Genomic DNA, 7,027 nt, shown 5'->3' with positions numbered 1-7,027 from the left:
ACAATATGCAATAATTATGATGGAAAATCAGACGTCGCCATCACTATTTTATTATAAATAGAATAACGATTAATTAAAATCATTATGCAATTAGATTCTATTAACTGTTCTAAAAGTAACTATTAATAATTGCAAATAACAGTTAATGATTCATGGTTATTTTAGTGAATAATTGTTATACAGTATTGTCCTAGCATTGTTGTTAACGTTAATGATATTATTATCAAATGAATATAAAATATGAGTGTTATTTGCATTTAAATAATATCTTGACGTTATTATATAATTGTATATTACTGAATTAGTATAAAATCATTTAGATTGGATAATTATTATAGATCGTTATATTAGTGGTGTTTTCGATAGTTGAACACGTGGATATTGTACCGTAGATTGTGTATGTATACTGTACAAATGTCACCAATTAAAGATTTTCTTCTGTAAATTAACAATTGGAAACCACTTCATGTATTTTTAGAGTGTACTTTTACTTCATCATTTTAATCGCTTCTATTTTACATCTGTCACAGTAATTAAATGTGCTTGTTCGAAAATAAACATCAAGCTACGATGAATTGTATTAATTAACTGATCATATTTTTTTAAGAAACATATTTTTTTGAAACGTAGATAAATATTTTGTTTTAGTTGCGGTACGGTGTAAAGTTGATAATACAGCTCTCAGTAAACGCCTATAGCTTATTGCAGCTTATTGTTACAGTTAACAGAGCAAAGTGAAATCGGTCTCAATTACAATTTTTTTGCCACCACTTCGTTAACATCTGAATTTAACTGGTTTAATTATTTAGTTTTCAATTACATCTCAATTACATCTCCAAGAGCTCCGCTGTGTTGACAGCCAGCCGACACAGAGGGTCAATTGCAAGGTAAGGAAAGCAGCGGACCGACTGGGGATGACCCAGTGATTAGTGCACAAATCCTTTAGATTAATACACACCGCAACGAACGTTGCTGCTGAAATTAGTCCTCGGCTCCGTACTTAACCTGTTGTCAATTGCGTTGACCCCAGAATAGCAGCTGCTGCCCTCTAGAGGACAATACAGTATGTTAGTATAACCCCGGCCATACAGAAGACTAAAGCCGTTCAAAACAGAAGACTGGATCACCAGGTAAAGGTCCAAATGCAGTTGCACCTTACGACTGAAATATTGTTAACTGTAATGATTTTAAGCAACTGCTGCTCAGAAATTTGTTGTAATGTTCAGCTAACTTTGTATTCCAGTCACAGTGCAAAAGACCTACAGTACTTTACTGTACATCTCTTGTTCTAATAGTAAAGGAAGGTAATGCACGTAGGTAAATAGTGAGATAATTTTTTTGAGATTTTTCTGAAATCTAGGTAAAAAACAGAACTAAAATGGACGTGACTCTTAATAAGCGTGCTCAGTCACATCTGTATGTCACTTGAGTACGGGGTCAACTCTAACTTTCTGGGGGCTCTAGGCAAGATCTTGGAACATGATTACGGCATACAGTACTATCATCAGCTCCCAACACCGCCTTATTTTACTGTTTAGAACAATTAAATGAATTAAACAACTAGAAAACGTTGATTAACCAGCTTTGAAGAACGCATATGAAATAACTTACAATCACGAAGCACACATTTTACGATCAGGACATATTTTAACACTGTAAGTAATGAAGTGAACCGTGAATCTGTAAACCTTTAGTAAAACACCTCCAGTAGGCTACTGTACGTGTCTAGCTTGCGGCACGTCTGCTCTTCGCTTGTTGCATGGATCTGACAGACTCAGAATTAAATGAAATACAAATGCATTCTTACAGTGACTTGATTTTGGCGTACCTCTGTTATGAGATCGCTTATCCTGCTCTTTGTTACTGTCTCATTTTCTCAGCGCCCGACTGGTATACCCTTTTGGAGAGCAATGTGCTTGCTTCGAGAAGATTTTAATGTTAATTCATTACAACATAGTTTGCAGCACAAGTAAAAGAAATGTATAGAATATTATTAATCTTGTTAAATGTCTTCATCTGTAGCATACATTCATTTTAGCGTTCATACATTTATGTATTAACAAAAACAAACAAATTAGCATGATTATTCAGGTGTGTATATGAGAAACTAAAGATATTAATTGTCTGCCCATATATTAGATTATCAGTATGAATAATTCAGATATTCATGCCTAGTAGAACAACAGTCTAGTTCATAGTACTGTACTAAGAATGGGACTGTCACGCCCTCTGCAGCCTGGGGGCGCTCCTTCTCTGTCCTGTCCCTAGTTTCCGGTCTGCTGTCCTTCCTGTCCCTCTTTCCCTTGGGCTATATATTTCCGGGTCTTGCACTCTGTCCTCGCTCAGCATTGACGTTCGGATGTCCTGAGACCTGCCTAGCACCAGGGCGCCCCACGTCCGCTCCCTGAGGGCATAGGTTTCTACACGGCATTCCTGAACTCTTTGCACTAATGAGCCCGGGCCTTTTTCCTGTCTCGCCGCTACGCATATGGGTCTTTTTCCGCTCTCCTGCTCCCCACGGTTAGTCCCTTTGGACGTCCGTGACAGGGACCAGATGGTCTCCAGCTTTTTTCTGCAGGTTTTTTTGCTGCAATTGAGCATGCAGGTGGGGAAGATCCTGAGATATTATCCTACTAGAAATTACTCAGTACACAGCTCTGTACTAGAACAGACAGTTCGTTGCAATTTAACAAACGTTACTATCCAGCCAGGGTCAATATTTGCTTGGTTACTCCAAGACCATGGTTGAAGTGCACTGTGAATGATAACTTGAAAGGAGCAGGACTTTATGTATCCTCCCAGGTGCACTAAACTCTGATAGAGACTGCAGAATACTCCTCCTCTTCATGTTCTCCCGTCTGGGAACATGTCACAGAGGTAAGGACAATTAACTAGATACAATTTGTCAACAAATTAACTAAAGTTGTCTGGTAACTGAGTAATCTCACTTTGTGAAACAGCACCCTCGGTAATCTTAACATGCCACCCACTTGGAATTGATAAGATTAAATTATTGCTCTTGATTTTATAATAAATCAAATTATGATATCGTACAATAAATCATGATATTACAAGAACATACTGTATTTGTTATATATAACATTACAAGAAGATATTACAACAGATATCTACAAAGCAGTGTGTGGAATGATACAGGTTTAAAAATCCTGAGAATGTTCTGATTTAGGGCAGACCACGCACACACTCATACCGAGGAGTAAATGAGTTGAGCCCAATAAAGCCAACATAGCTTCCCATTACTTAGAAGATGCCCATTACATATAAATTACTTAATGAAAATACTTTTTGGTCTTTGATTTACTTTGGTTTCTTTCTATCATTTACATTGCATTGTTTTAAGACAAAATATAAATTATTGTAATGTGTACGTACACCTGAAAAAACAAATAGAGTTCACAACAGGCTATACATTAAGCTATTTTTTTATATATCAGGCTAACTGAGTAATCTCAGTTTGAGAGACAGCCCCTTGATAGAGAGCACACTTTCTCCACAGTACTTTAGCTCTACACTATGCAGGTTCAACCATGTTATTGCTATTTTAGTTATTAATATTAATTGAATATTTAACATACCGTGATATAAGCGATTTATATAATCAATAAAATATCAATATATCACACACAATATTTATCATATTTTATTATTACAGGAAAGATGTTTTTACTACCCCAAGTAGCAATTTTTTTTAAAAATAACTTGTGCATTGGCTGGGAATCGAACATAAACAGATGTATTTAGGTAAATCAAAAGCTATACAGTATTTTGAATACCAGCTCCAATATTAGGAACCAAAGACTTAGGACAAAAATTTTCAATATTTTTAAATTTGTGAGTGGTACTTATTAATTTAACTTTTCTAAAATAATAGTTTTTAAGGGTCTATTTAAAACTGAACTGGAAGTACCAAGTACCAAGAAAACCATGTACTGTAGTTCAGCATGTGGACATGGACACTAAAAGGAACAGGTAATGACACACCTGAAGAAGGCTCCACGGCCGAAACGTTCTGTTTTCTTTCTTCTTTTTTTCAGCATGGAATAAACCTATTACTTGTTCCTTTGCAGCCTACGCATGCTGACGCAGCTCCCCACCTGAACTACTGTACATGGACACTAAAAACTATGCTTTCTGACTTTCCACACAAGAACACAGAATTATGTGAATATCCATACCGAATAGCCGTATTGTAATTCAACTGCAGTTTAATCACCATTCAAGTGTATCATTTACATCACTGTTTTGCAAGAGATCTTTAAAAAATGTTTTGGGTGGTGCATACTTCAGCTGTATTCCCTGAAATCAAAAACATTGTCCTCACCGCAAAGGGACAGTTTTTCTGCCTGAAAAAGTTTTTTTTTTTCAAAAAAGTTTTTTTAAAGAAATCTTTGCATTAAATTTATTTAGTATGTGAAGGGTCAATTCAGTCAGTACAGCTTCCTTTCTGACTCTCTGTTTCAGGGCTGGTCCAGCCTGTTCCCGGTCCCACATCTCCAATGAACAGTGGGGCATTTAATGGGTGTCTAGCCAAAACACTGCTGTCCAATCTTTATTGATTGGTACTGTACCTGCTCCACTGTTTATGCCCTTCTTCTTGATTAGAGAAGCCAACACAAGGAGAAACAACAACACACCAACCCTGACAAAGACACTGGCCATTATATACATACCGTACTAAAAGTCAATATAGCACATCAAACCTGCTGCCCTCCACACACTTTTGTGACTGTGTGATATCGGTACATTCCTTCAAGCAGAAAGACTCTGAAAGAAGACTGTAAACACGTCGCAGTGCAGTGGTAATGTCACAGAGGAAGAATGTTTCTTTCTGAAAAAGTGTGTTTTGAAAAACTTGATATTAAATTCATTTAATATGTGAATAGTCAGTTCAGTCAATACTGCTTATACAAAGTGAGGAAATGTACTGTATTCTACTAAACAGCACACAACATCATTCCTTACAGTTTTTTGCCACATTGTGTCGAGACGTTGTTAGAGAACTATCGACAGCGGCTGGGAGACATTATGAGACAATATCGCCATCTGTAGGACTCACTTTGAAAATAACACTTTATTCACACAAGCAAACACACAGGCAGCTTCCTCTGTCTTTAGGAGCCCATTTCCTGTAGAAGTCGCACTAGAGAGAGAGCTGCAGGAGACAGAATTATTCTGCCAGTATCTTTGCGATCTGGCAGGTGTTTTTAACCAGGATGGTCTACGAGCTCCAAACCAATAACAAACAGAGAGAGTTTGTACATCTGCCTTTTTAAAAATCACGAACACAAATGACGTGTGGCTCTGACACAACCCGTACTTGAAGGGAATAAATTGTGCACATTCATCCCTGTGCTACAATCAAAGACTGTGAGTCTTGCGGTGATCTCTTTACTTTGTTTAACTCTCTTCTGCTCTTGGAGGCACCAGGTTTCACCCTTCCAAGGAAAAAGGCTACACATCACAAAGCAATAATTTCATTATTTTCCCTCAGTAAGACAAGAAACAGGAGGTTCACTGTTTTGAGAACAAGAAACACCTTAAATGTTTCCAAAGCTTATGGAACTGCAACATTTTATTTGCTTTATATTTAAAAAAAAACAAGTAATAGGTTTTTTCCATGCTGAAAAAAAAAGAAAGAAAACACAACATTTCGGCCGTGGAGCCTCTTCAGGTGTGTGGACTTGTTTTACAGCACCTTGGTGCTTATATTTAGAGCTTTTGCTTAAAAAAAAGATATAGTGGTGAAGGATAATGCTTTCACACTGACTTTCCACAAATCGATCCAAGTGTCAGCAGATTAATTCTCAAGATTCTCTAATTTAGAAATGTTATGCACTAAAATGTTGGTGCTCCAGCACTGTGATTTAACTAAACATTCTGTTTTGTGTAAATGAGTATTAATACTGCTGATCAGGATTCGGACACAGTTATATCACTCTGTAGCAGATCACTATGGTCAGTAAATCATACAGTATAAAATAGAATGGAATTTAGCCTATCCTACAGGTAACTAGACTTGAGCTGCAATCTAAACTTTGGGCTTTGCAAATCAAGTACTTCAACAGGATGTTGATTTTTTATATCTTGATTAATTTTTAAAAGAACATAATCTTTGCTGTGGAAAAAAAGACTTTAAAGATGTTGCAGAAGGTTGTGGTAGGAGAAGTTTTTGCTAATAAAATGAAATGTCGTCGCTGTATATGGATCGAACTGAAATCAGAGGGTCCTATTGGTCATCTCCCTAACTGTGGGGCTCCACCTCTCTGCCTATAGAAGGTGCGTGTGTCTGTGATTGGTGGACACAGGTGCGAGGATGTGACATTGTAGCAGGAGTGATGTAGGATGTTTGTCTATGCAAGAGCCCGGGTGAGATCAGTGCACATTGTCGATTTCACACAAGGACCCAGACAAGGATGGAAAAAATCCTTAAGATTCCACTTATTTTCCTCTTTGACCTGATCATGATTCTTATAGCAGGTGAGTCCTGGTTAATTTAATCCTTATTGTTATTTAAATGTTGTTGCGGTCCTTCAGAGTGCTACTGGATCAGTGTGTGAAGACAGTCGCTCTTTGCTTATGAGGGTGGACGGAGCTGACAGTGACAAATTCAGTGTTAATATGATTAAAATCGAAGGATCTCCTAGATAATCAAAGATAGATGTATCTTTGAAGTATCAAATACAACTTAAATATCATAGCTCAGTATAAATATTTTAAATAACATGGTAATTGATGAAAAACAATTTTCTTAATTATTTCTTTATTCAACATTTTATATCTTCAATCAACTTTTTTAGGATATTACTGAACTAGTAGAAAAATACATTTTTGGTGATCCCTATATTTCAGTAGTACCGGAGCCAGAGCTGACAAAGTTTTAATATGATTAGAAATGATGGATCTGTGAGATAATCCCTGTATGTCTGAAGTATCAAATACAAATTTAATACATTGTCATAGCAAGGTATGAAAACGGTCACTACTTACTTTTTCTTACTTTTTCTGC

Source organism: Lepisosteus oculatus, chromosome 4 (genome assembly GCF_040954835.1).
Source record: "Lepisosteus oculatus isolate fLepOcu1 chromosome 4, fLepOcu1.hap2, whole genome shotgun sequence".
In the NCBI taxonomy this organism is placed as follows: domain Eukaryota; kingdom Metazoa; phylum Chordata; class Actinopteri; order Semionotiformes; family Lepisosteidae; genus Lepisosteus; species Lepisosteus oculatus.
This window is presented reverse-complemented; position numbering follows the sequence as displayed.